Source organism: Leiobunum rupestre, chromosome 1 (assembly GCF_980474605.1).
Source record: "Leiobunum rupestre chromosome 1, qqLeiRupe1.1.hap1, whole genome shotgun sequence".
NCBI classification, from domain to species: Eukaryota; Metazoa; Arthropoda; class Arachnida; order Opiliones; family Sclerosomatidae; genus Leiobunum; species Leiobunum rupestre.
This window is the reverse complement of record NC_143384.1, coordinates 6335385-6346871: the sequence shown is the minus strand read 5'-3', so window position 1 is coordinate 6346871 and position 11487 is coordinate 6335385. Positions and strand designations below refer to the sequence as shown.

General features: G+C 35.2%; 1 protein-coding gene across 3 annotated transcripts in view; it reads left to right on the top strand.

Annotated features, from left to right (window-relative positions):
• The first annotated feature begins 201 nt into the window (after positions 1–201).
• Positions 202–11487, top strand: part of LOC149960498 (uncharacterized) — a 37874-nt gene continuing 26588 nt past the window's right edge. Inside the window, exons 1-3 of one of the 3 annotated variants that reach the window (XM_090174444.1) lie at positions 202–454; positions 692–1007; positions 1093–1286. The gene's annotated coding sequence lies outside the window, so the exon portion shown is untranslated. The remainder of the gene's footprint in view (positions 455–691; positions 1008–1092; positions 1287–11487) is intronic. The other 2 variants (XR_016480798.1, XR_016480800.1) reach the window with 2 other exon arrangements.

The window sequence follows — 11487 nt, the reverse complement described above, 5'->3', positions numbered from 1 at the left end:
TTCGCGCCTTTATTATTTTACCCCCTCTTATACTTGCCTCCCGGTCGTCGGTTATTGCCTCTGCCCTCAGCGGGGATTCCACCTTGCTAGCATCCACTCTTTGTGGCTCCCGTAATGGGGGATGGGGCTGCAAGGGGAAAACAAAACATGGACGCGGCCAGGAAAATAGCGCGAAAAAAGAGTGTATAGCGCTAGATCAAAGTTGGCCGTGGTGACGAGTGTCGCATTACTTGCCAATGCCAAAGTGAAACTAAACACTTTCTCCGAATCTCCGCAGACAACGCCCTATTTACTTCGTTATTTCAAATTTGTTTGGAGCCTGGAGGCGGAATACTTTCCAAAGGTGAAAAACCATAATCCATAATTATGAATTTTCATTTTACAGTGATTTCTATCGAACGTGAGATAAGATGCAAGTCGAGGAACAGCCTGCCTATTGGAAATTGAGGACCAAGTAAGCCAAAACATATTTAAATATTGGGGCTGGAAACAGGGCCGTTTTAGTCTTTCAGTAGGCCTTAGGTAAAAATTTATCATTTAACGACTTTCCGGAATTTAGCAGACCCTTTTAATATGGAATTGAACTTTCCGTAGGCCTTAGGCAATAATCTCTCATTTAGCGACTTTTCAGACCTTCGTAGGCCCATCCATATGGAATAGTAGGCCCTAATGTCTCCTAAAATTTTCGTAGGCCGAGGACCTAGTCACTTTGCCTAGTCTGCCCTATGTATAAGGCAGAGATTGCTGTGGGCGTCATCTAATCGATAGGAGGAAACATGCCATTGGTTTTGTTTATCGTTGTCTTAACTCTTAATGTAGTGTTTATTATAACCACAGTTTTATCTTCCATTTATGTAATTTTTCAAAACCAAGCAATAAAACGCCATGCATACCAAGATTACGTTCAGTTTGACGATTGAAATCCTGGCCCAAGATCATGCACGTTGACATTTCATATAGAGATTGCTGCGTGTGTGAATCCACCAAAAGGAGGAAACATTCCATTGGTTCGTTTACCGTTGTCTTCAATCTTAATGTAGTGTTTATTTTAACAACAGCTTTATCTTCCATGTGCGTAATTTCAAAACCAAGCAATGAAAGGCTATGAATACAAGATTATGTTCGGTTAGACAATGGAAACAATCGGTGGTGTCTCTTGCGACGGGGTCATGGGGACAGCCTAATACCCGCAAAACCAAAGTGACTTAACTGTGATGAAAGTTGTGATTCCCAATGCCAAAGCAAGCAGAGATTCGAAAGGCAAAACGACGTCCTGGATACCAGAGGTAATGGTTTTTCATTTTTAATATTTATGCTGGTTAATTTTCTTAGAAACATAGACCTGAGTATCAACTAAGTTCTAAGATTTTTACCAGAAATGTAAACTACGCGTGGGACCTATAAATGGGTGCATATTTGAAAAATATCTCAGATGAAATACGAGAACTTAATTAAGGCTATAGCTTTTAATAATAGGAGAAATATAAGTTATTCATGTGGTAATGTTTTTGTAAGAACCATAGTAGATTCCTCGAGAGATGTGTATATAAATAACAGACAAAGAATAGACTAACATGGGAAAAACGAAAATGTCAGCTCGTAGTTGACATCTCATATAGTTTATAGCCATTAGTGTACGATATTGTTACATAAGTGTGACACTTATTACTTTTCACATCCACAAGTTTTACTGAGATCTATTCGCTACATTACGCAGAGGATTAGAAGGAGACCAAAATTTAATCAATAAGAGAACTATAGGATGTTGGGGTGGGGTTGGTAAAGCGATTAAGTTGGAATTTAAAACTTTTAAAATGGGGTGAGTTTTTTGAATGAGTATTATCCCTAGGACGATTCTTTAAATTCCTAGATTTTATTGCAATTTGGATAACGTGGGGCCGATGACGAAAAAGAAAGAATGTGGAAATGCAAAACATTACTAACCTCCTTTTTTATTTTAGGTATTTTCGCCGTATTTCAACGCATTTTAGGGGTTTTGGCGGGAAAATAGGTTCGGTTAAGTTATTTATATTATTAGGTTAGTTGGATTAATATCGGGTTGACGATACTTGATGTGTCAGGCTTGGTGCTGTCCTCTAGGTTGCGTTATAGATGGCCCCCTAGCTTTTTTTAGTATGGATTGGGGAGGCGCCGCGCGCCAATACTTAGAATACATTAGACGTTATATAAGTCAACATCACACAGAAGACATATAATATGACATATTATGGTTAAAAAAAAGCCTAAATTGCGTTGAAATGCGGGCAAAATTCCCAACCCTTAAAAGTTAGTACTGTTTTGCATTTCAGTCTTTTTCTTTTTCGTCATCAGTCCTACGTTATCAGAAAAGTATTAAAATCTAGGAATTTAAAGAATCGTCCTCGTCATCAGTCCTACCTCATCCAACACGTACACAAATCTCGAAATATGAATGTTCCCTTGTATAAATTGCTGGCAAGTAACAATTTTACATTGATCATATCTTTTTAAATAATAAATTGCGGTTAAAACTTTTTGCATTACTGTAATCCTTGACAAATATCAAACCAAAAAACAAAAGTACCTATTGTCAAAAAAATCCCCTCATTTTTAGATAACACTACAAAAAGAACTGGATAAGAGGGTCCAGTCGAAAGTTTAACATTAAATTTACGATTACTTTTTTTAACTTCAAAAACAATTCTCAATTATGTATCTTTAGAGTCCCCAGAAATGAATCTCCCTTATAAGACTTAAGTGAAGTCTTAAATGACTTGTTTTAATATAATATTGTAACTCATAGTGGAATCTTTTTTTTTTTTTAATTCCCAAAATATACGTCTTCAAATATGAGACTAGCTTAAAGGACTCTTATTTTAATATAATATTGTAATTCATAATCAAATCTCAAATAAGCCTCTTTCAAGTTCCCAAAAATTAGTCTCCCCATATGATACCAAAGTGAAGTCTTAAATACCTCTTATTTTAATATAATATTGTAACTCATAATCAACTCTCAAAGTCCCAAATGCTTGTATTTTTCCCCTTTCTCCTAAGATGAGTTTAAATTGGAAAAATACAGGCAAGAATGTAATTATTTATACTCGGGGAGAATGAATATGTCGAGACTATCGACGGACACGTTGAGCCCCTAACCCCGTCACGCTAAGGGGGGGGGGGGGGGGAGGCGGTCTTATTTTTTTGCGTCCTCGCAGCAGCGTTAATCGCGTCGAAAAACGTAATTTTTAACAACTAATGAGATTGCAGTATTATTTGATTTTATTAAAGCGGAGGAGCATACCGGGGGCCCCAACGGGTGGAATTGGAGAAACGCTAAAAATAATCTCGACATATTCATTCTCCCTGAGTATAAATAAATACATTCTTGATACGGGCATATTTCTCAACGCACCACCCTACAACTCCTTCAAATTTTTGCAATACCCTTTAAAACACCCTGTATATGAACAAAATGAATAGACCCCTTAATAAAACGTAAGATGATAATGTATCTAAGTAGACTCATTTTAGTTTAAAAAAAAAACGTTTTTAAATCTAGGCTAGTTGTGCTTAAAATTAGATAAGGGTAATTGGGTGATTTGAAAATGTAATTATTATTAATGTTAGTGTACTTAGTCGAGTTATTTAAAGCAGAAAATAGTTAATATATAATATCAATTTTTTTGGATTGAAGACATGCTCCATGTTTTCAGAGTTTCAGCTGTAGGGTGAAATTCCATTCTTTTGTTTACAAAAGCAATTTTTGTTTTAAATAAACGATTTTCTTTTCTTGTTTATCTGTTTGTTTTGAGAATAGGCCTGTTTGAGTTAAGCCCTAATTTCATTTCTTTATTAGTAGGGTGGGATGGTTTAAGGTTTGATTTCCTATTGTTTAGTTCTTTTTATCCAAATGGGAAATCAAGAATTGATCTATTTATAAACAGGGTGTTAACTGAAAAATGAACCAGAGCGTATATCTCACAACGTGTTTTAGCTAAGATTTTGAAATAGAGCGCTGAGGGGGGGGGGTTAACCGACTATGAAAATTTTAATGACCTTGAACCATGTCTTCGAGGTAATTCGAAACTTACCTTGAAAAACATAGGACTTACGAAATTGGTTCCAATTAGAAAAGTGTTTCGCGTCACATTTTATGGCTAACTAGCTTTAACCGAATCTGATTTTCTAAATAGGAAGTCGAGATCAAAGATAAGTAAACCCTAAAATGAATTGCGATAGAGACCAGGTTAAAATCTTAGCTACAAAACGTTTTGAGATATTCGCACTGGTTCATTTTCCAGTTAACACCCTGTATAGAGATAATGTTTATATACTGTAAGTCACGTCGCATCATTAAAAAGGAGGCGTTCTTATTTAACGCGTCACTCACGCGGATATACGTATATTACCGCAACTGCATCAAGAGGATGTAATTTTTAGGGAGCCAATAACGCGCCGCCTGGAATTGATTGAATTTTAAAGACCGAGACCAGAGCGAATTTCCACCCCTCTTATCCTGTACTTAATTTTTTGACGAGTGACAACTGATTGACATCTCTGACAACTTGAATGACCGCCTGGACAATCCCATGTATTGTAGCTTACCTCTTTTTTGATGCTCATTTTATATCTTATCCTAGAGCTGCAAGGGAGCCAAGGTGAAAATCGACGGAATATAAACATCCTCTCTATAATATAAATAGATCAATTCTTGGTGAAAATCTTATAATTCTGAGTTCTTTTTTCTTTATTCACGTTAGAAGGGGTGAGGATGGGTATTTTATTTAGTGTTAGTTTTTTTTTAATTTTAAGATTTATTGACAATGATTTAATTTTATTTTTATATATTCACTTATCGGAGTAATACGCGATGCTTACAACGTATGACCAAATATTACAAATAAGTGTGACACTTATCGGAGTAATACGCGATGCTTACAACGTATGACCAAAAGTTACAAATAAGTGTGACACTTATCGGAGTAATACGCGGTGCTTACAACGTATGACCAAAAGTTACAAATAAGTGTGATACTTGTCGGAGTAATACGCGATGCTTACAACGTACGACCAAAAGTTAAGAAGAAAAAATTAAAAACCAGTTTTGTCCTTAAGAAAAGTCAATAAAATATTTTTTGTTTTTTATCTCAAATTTGACCTTGAATATGACCTTTGACCTCGATGCTTGACCCCTGATCACACCCAATAAGCCTCGGTCTATCACCCAAACAAGTTTGGACACGATCGGGCAAGCTCGGACCGAGATATCAGCGCTCGTGTATGACCCCCTCCCCCCAATTACTACTGATCATTTACTTCTGGTTACACATTTTTTTTATTCTTAAACAATGCTAAACTTGTTTATTAAAAATAATAAAATTTAATAGTAAATAAATTAGATATTATATTGTTTAATAATTGTTATATTCTATACAAACAATTTTTTTTAAATAATAAACAATACAAGAAATATTATACGTTAAATAAAACTAACAAATTAACTTAACAAACAATAAAGAATTAACAAAAAGGATATAAATAATTTAAAGGCTAAAAAATAAAAAACACAAAATTAAAAATATTATAAGTGTATAATTAAAAATAATTATAATTACATCAATCCGTAGAAGATATTTTTCTGCTTCGGTACAAAACGATGTATCTGGTTTGAAATTCGGGCTAGAATTTTTAAATATTAATTAATCTATTTAAATAAATGTATTGAAAAATATTTACCACAACAATTCTTTGATTTTCTCTTGCTGCTCCATCATTGAGCGAACAAATACACTATTTTTGATCTTAATTGCCTCTGATGAATACATCTCGAGAATGTCCGCATTGATTAAAACAGATCGTACTTTATGTTGGACAGAGCCAACATGTTGGATTTGGTCTAGTAAATGTAGTTCAGACTGAAACTGTTTTAAATTATGTTGATTCCACCACGAAATTTGGTTAGCATTGCAAAAGATGTGCATATATTTGCTTGATAAATGTAGAATTTCGTAGCTAAACCAGCCGTATAACATCGATTTAGTATGGAATAATAGTTCATCATACACAATTCCTGGATGGCCACATTTAAAACTTTTATCATGAACAGAAAATGAACAAAATGTTTGTGTTTGCTCAATTCGTGAATCATAGGGCGCAATAAATAAGGTGGGGTTTAATTTAAACGAATATTTAAAAAATGGGCATTTAAAAATAATTGAACCATATGGCTCGATTAAAATTTTTGACTCTAGAAATACACTATGTAAACAATATTCTTCTAATTTTGTACAAATATTTTGTTTTTTAAAAAGATTAAAAGTTCTTACTACTCGAAGAGAGAGAAATTTTAACGATCGCGGCAAAGGAACTACAGGTTCTAGATAGAAATCACCACTCGCCATGATTTTAGATTTATCCTGGTAAAAATTCTCTACATTGAGATTTTATAGCCTAAGCTCGACCTAGATTTTAAGAATGAATATGTCGAGACTATCGACGGACATGTTGAGGCCCTAACGCCGTCACGCTAGGGGGGGGGGGGGAGGAAAAAAGGAGGCGGTCTTATTTTTTGCGTCCTCGCAGCACTATTTTCTCAAAATTGTTCCTATAAATTCCTATTTTCTCGAAATGTTCTAGTTTTTTCTATAGCTATATCCAGAAATTCCTATAATTTCAATATACACCTATAATTTCCTATTTTTTTTCAAAATTGTTCGTATAAATTCCTATTTTTAGCTAAAATGTTCCTATAAATTCCCATTTTTAGCTACAATGGTCCTATAAATTTCTATTTTTTGGCTAATAATGTTCCTATAAATTCCTATATTTTCTATGAAATTTCCTATAATTCCTATAATATTTACAAAAAAATCGCTGGGAGCCCTGGGAAATGCAAAACATAACTAACTTACTTTTTTATCCAGTCGAAATTTTAACATTAAATTTACGATTACTTTTATTTTAACTTCAAAAGCAACTCTCAATTATGTATCTTTCGAGTCCCCAGAAATAAATCTCCCCATCTAAGACTTACAAGGGTATTTTATTTAGGGTTAGTTTTTGTAAATTTTAAGATTTAGTGTCAACGATTTCATTTTATTTTTCTATATTATTATAAGTATTTCTGGTTCCCTTAGTAGTGATCGTTGTTCCACATCAGGGACGTGACAATTAAGGCTTTTAATTCCTTGTGTAAATGATAGACTGAGTAATTAAGCTCGTAAGTTATTTATTTTTAATAATTTATTAGTCTATTTATTATGGTATAATTTAGAGGTGGTTTTAACCAACACCATAAGGGTGTTTTGAGCAGTGGTCTAAAAAAAGCGGTGATTCGGTGAAAACAATTTGGGAAGTGACTGGGTCGAATTAAGGTTGAAAATAAGCTAGTTGTCATTCCGTTTAATTTTTTAATTCGCCCTCTCAAAATGTTTTTGGAGAGATTGATCTGCTACAAATTTCGGCGACATATTTTATAAATCTTTCGTCTACGGGTATTATATAGAAGCATCTCGCGTTATAGGCTATCTCGTCTAAAGGTCCCGGCATATTTACCACGTGAGTGTATCCGCGCTTAAATATAGATTCAATTTCGCGTCTTATAGAGTCTACCTTGCCTCCATTAGCGTATCGTTTTATTTTACACCCCAAATTGGGTAATATTTCTTTTCGCGGCTCCGGCAGTGGAAAATTATCGGAAATATAAATGATTCCAGACATTGGGCGATGTTTAACGTTCAATCTAATAGCGCCCGATTCATATACACGTTGTCTGATTTTAAGCCTCCTCAACCGTGCACTAATGATCAAAACATAATTGAATCCGACAATTGTTTATGTCAATTAATAAATGGTTTCTATTTTACCAAAGAAGCTAGGTCTGATGAAAAACTAAGATACACCGAAACGGATGTATCATCAGTTGTTCGGACCATTTTATTTACCCATTTATTTAAAACGTCGCCCAAAGAATCGGTTTTAGAGATAGTTAATACCGGTTTAGTCACTGTTGATCTATCAGAAGAGTTAATTCGTAACGTATCTTTAAATGAGGCTATAGAGCTCGTTGATTCCTTGCTGGGAAGTGGATTTTGTAATATCGCCAAACGACCCGTAGCTCGCGTTTATAGCGAATACATGAATGAGTGGCGTTATTTCCCTTTCGGCCATCCTATTACGGTACCAAGCGCTTCAGATTATATTAAATTATGCAGATTTGTCAACGCCCCTCTTTCTAATTACAGTGGTTCTACCCAATTTATACTTAAAAATAGTACCGACCGTAAAATTCCGCTACAAGGACCCGTAAAACATTTAATTATAAAATGAGTTTATCGTTAGATTCGTGGGAGAGCGTCATCGAAATGACAAAACGCTTTTATAATCCGTATACGAGTCTGTACTTTTCGGATTACCACGTCTTGATCGTTTGCGATATGATCAGTCTCATCACGGGTCTTCAAACTTATACTCTAGTTAAAACGAATGTCACGCTGCCGGAACCGATATGTACTTTTAAGGACGCCATTTTCATATCAATACCTCTATTGGCTTTATATATTAATCAACCCATCGAAGTACCAGATAATAAAGTTAAATTTGTAAAAGATTTCGATATATTTAAAAGTGTATTATCAGTAATTGAGGAACCTGAAAAAATTAGCGCGCAATGTGATAAAAACCCTGAATCGGTTATTGGAAAATTGACCGTTCAACAAAGTATTCGGTTTCAACATTTACTACGAATAGTTTTAATGGTACAACATTGGTATAGACACCACACTCTTGGGAATTCGTATACCGATCATACACAATTTAAAGATATCGAAAGGGCTAAAGCGCCTCAAATATAAATATTTTTTTTATGATTAACTTACTGATCGTAGCTCTCGTAGGGGCTGGGGGGGGGGGGGTTGATTCGGTAATTTCCCATTTTATTTTAAACTGAAGAATTCCGAGTATTCCGGCTACATTTAAATAAACAACTCCATGAACCGAAGTTATCAGACTGCTATACTCCCCATGTTGGAGGCGTTTTCCTCATGAAAACACATTTTGACCTCGAATTTGAAATTTTGCACGCTCCTAGGCCGAAACAAAAAACGTTTTGGTTTTTATGAAACTATATTTTATACATAGAAATAGCTATACTCGCAACTCCCAAGTGCAATTTATCGGGTCAAAACACGCGGATGGAAATTTGCTTTTATTTGACTCGATTTTCTCATCATTTTCATAAGGAAAACGCCCTCCGATTCTGAGCGCTATTTCGATATCAGATCAGGAAAAAAGAAACAAATCCGCACTACCCAAAATATCTTTTTTTTTTGCCCGAGCGATAAACAAAAATAAGGGTAAAAGTTAAGGACTTTTAAAAATAAGCTAAGAAGTTAGGAGAAGGTCGTGGATTTTAAATGCGTTCACTATACTTTATATGCGAGTTATATGCCACGAGAGAGCGCATACAGGGTGTTGTCGGGGGTGAGTGGAGAAGGTATGCCTGTTTTCCCATTTTCCAACGGTGAGTTAAAAGAGCGCCAGAGAGCTTCCAAGTGTGGCCTACTAGCCCCTGGAAGTAGGCTGCGACAAACGCAATACCAAGCAGTGGGGACTTTAAATACTGTTTAAGTTTGCTTTTGTACGCTGGTTAGCTCGATTTGTTTACAAAGTCCTTTTTTACATATCACATGAACCCAAACCTTAATGTTCGCGTTTCCCTGGCTGCTTGGTTTTGCGCTGATTGCAGCCTACTTCCAGGGGCTAGTAGGCCACACTTGGAAGCTCTCTGGCGCTCTTTTAACTCATCGTTGGAAAATGGGGGAAAAACAGGTATACTTCTCAACTCACCCCTACTCATCGGTCCAGGCATTTTTCTGAAAAACGATTTTTTGTAGGGTATGTTTAAATTTAAATTTCAGATCAATCCGATGAGATTTCACGGTTTTCAAAAATTGTTTCAATTGAAAAGTTGTTCAGCATAAGCAAAAACATACAAATAATGTCGATTCGTTCAGTAATAGGCATATTTTACAATTAGATTTAAGACCATGAAAAAAAAACAAGCCTGCACTACCCAAAATATCTTTTTTTTTGTCGGAGCGATAAACAAAAACCAGGAAAAAGTTAAGGAATTTTAAAAAATAAGCACAAATAACTTTTCGGGTGATTTAAATAATATTGGGCGCCTTTTTCTTTTAAATGAGAATGCTGAGAAGGAACTACCATCCTACGTGGAAAGTTCTTTTATTAGCACCAAATACGGAAATAACTAATATAATCGTAAATTCAAGTCAATTACTTCTTGGGTTCTTTTATTTATATGGTCTTTGTCGAACCAGTCTTATCTTGAAAGAATGTAGTGTTATGATAATAGGGAGTGTCATGCTTATATTCTATTTATGGTGCTTATAGCGCTACATACATAGTGCTTTTAGTGTTTATCACTTCTGGACATACACGGCTTCAATAATCTCCATCACCCACTAGGCTCACACTTATTTATTACTTCTGGCCATACACCCACATTTAAGAAGTGTATGTTAAAATCCCATAGAAAGTGTAAAATGTCTTAACTTGTAGATACGCTTAATGTAAACGATATACCTAATATTTGTAATGAAGATGAAAAATGCATGGTTAAACTTTTTTATTTACTTTCTAAATTAAAAAATAAATAAATAAATAAATAAATAAATATCTTGTTATTCATACTATATCAGTCTATAATTGCCCACCAATTCAAAAAATGCAAATGAGCTCCATCGTTTCGAACACCTCTTCAGGTGAGTCCCAGTTAGTTAGTGAATCTTTTTTGAATGAAATAAAGGTACAGTGGCATACTTATGAGTAATTATGTTACATATGGTAATATGTCTGAGCAATTAAACCAAAGCGCTGGCCTTTCCGCTTCTTCGATAATTAAGCGCCACACTTATTTATTACTTTTGGCCATACACGGCTTCGATGAGAAAGCGCCTCTTCTCTCTCGTTCCGTGCCGGAAATAAGATGTTTTCTAGTACTCTGATTGGTCTCTCTCTTTACTCTCTCGTTGCGCGCGGTCTTATTTAAGTTAACCGATACTGCTTCGCGTGATTTGAACCCTAAAGAGCAGGAAATGAGCCTTTGTCGCCACTACTAGGTAACTGTTTCTCGTTTTCTTTTCTTCTTCGCCTGTTCATTTGGTATTTGTTATTGCGTTTATCGCTTCACCGTTTAAAAAAAAACTAGTGGAAAAATAACTGGAAACAATTGGGTTCAAGGCGCCTTACCGAACTTCTCATTACCGGCTGCTTGGTGGTTTTGGGTTCCGGTAGTTACAGAATACATCAGCACTAAGATTAAACCTTTGGCACGTGCATAGGGAATATTTTGGATAAACGCCATTTGTATTTGATATCATAGTTTCAGCTTTTCCATATTTAAATGCACTCCATTTAAAAAGGATAATACCCATTGTATAATACCAGGGGGTAAGCGCGTCAGCAAAAACGCAACGGGTGCCTTACGCG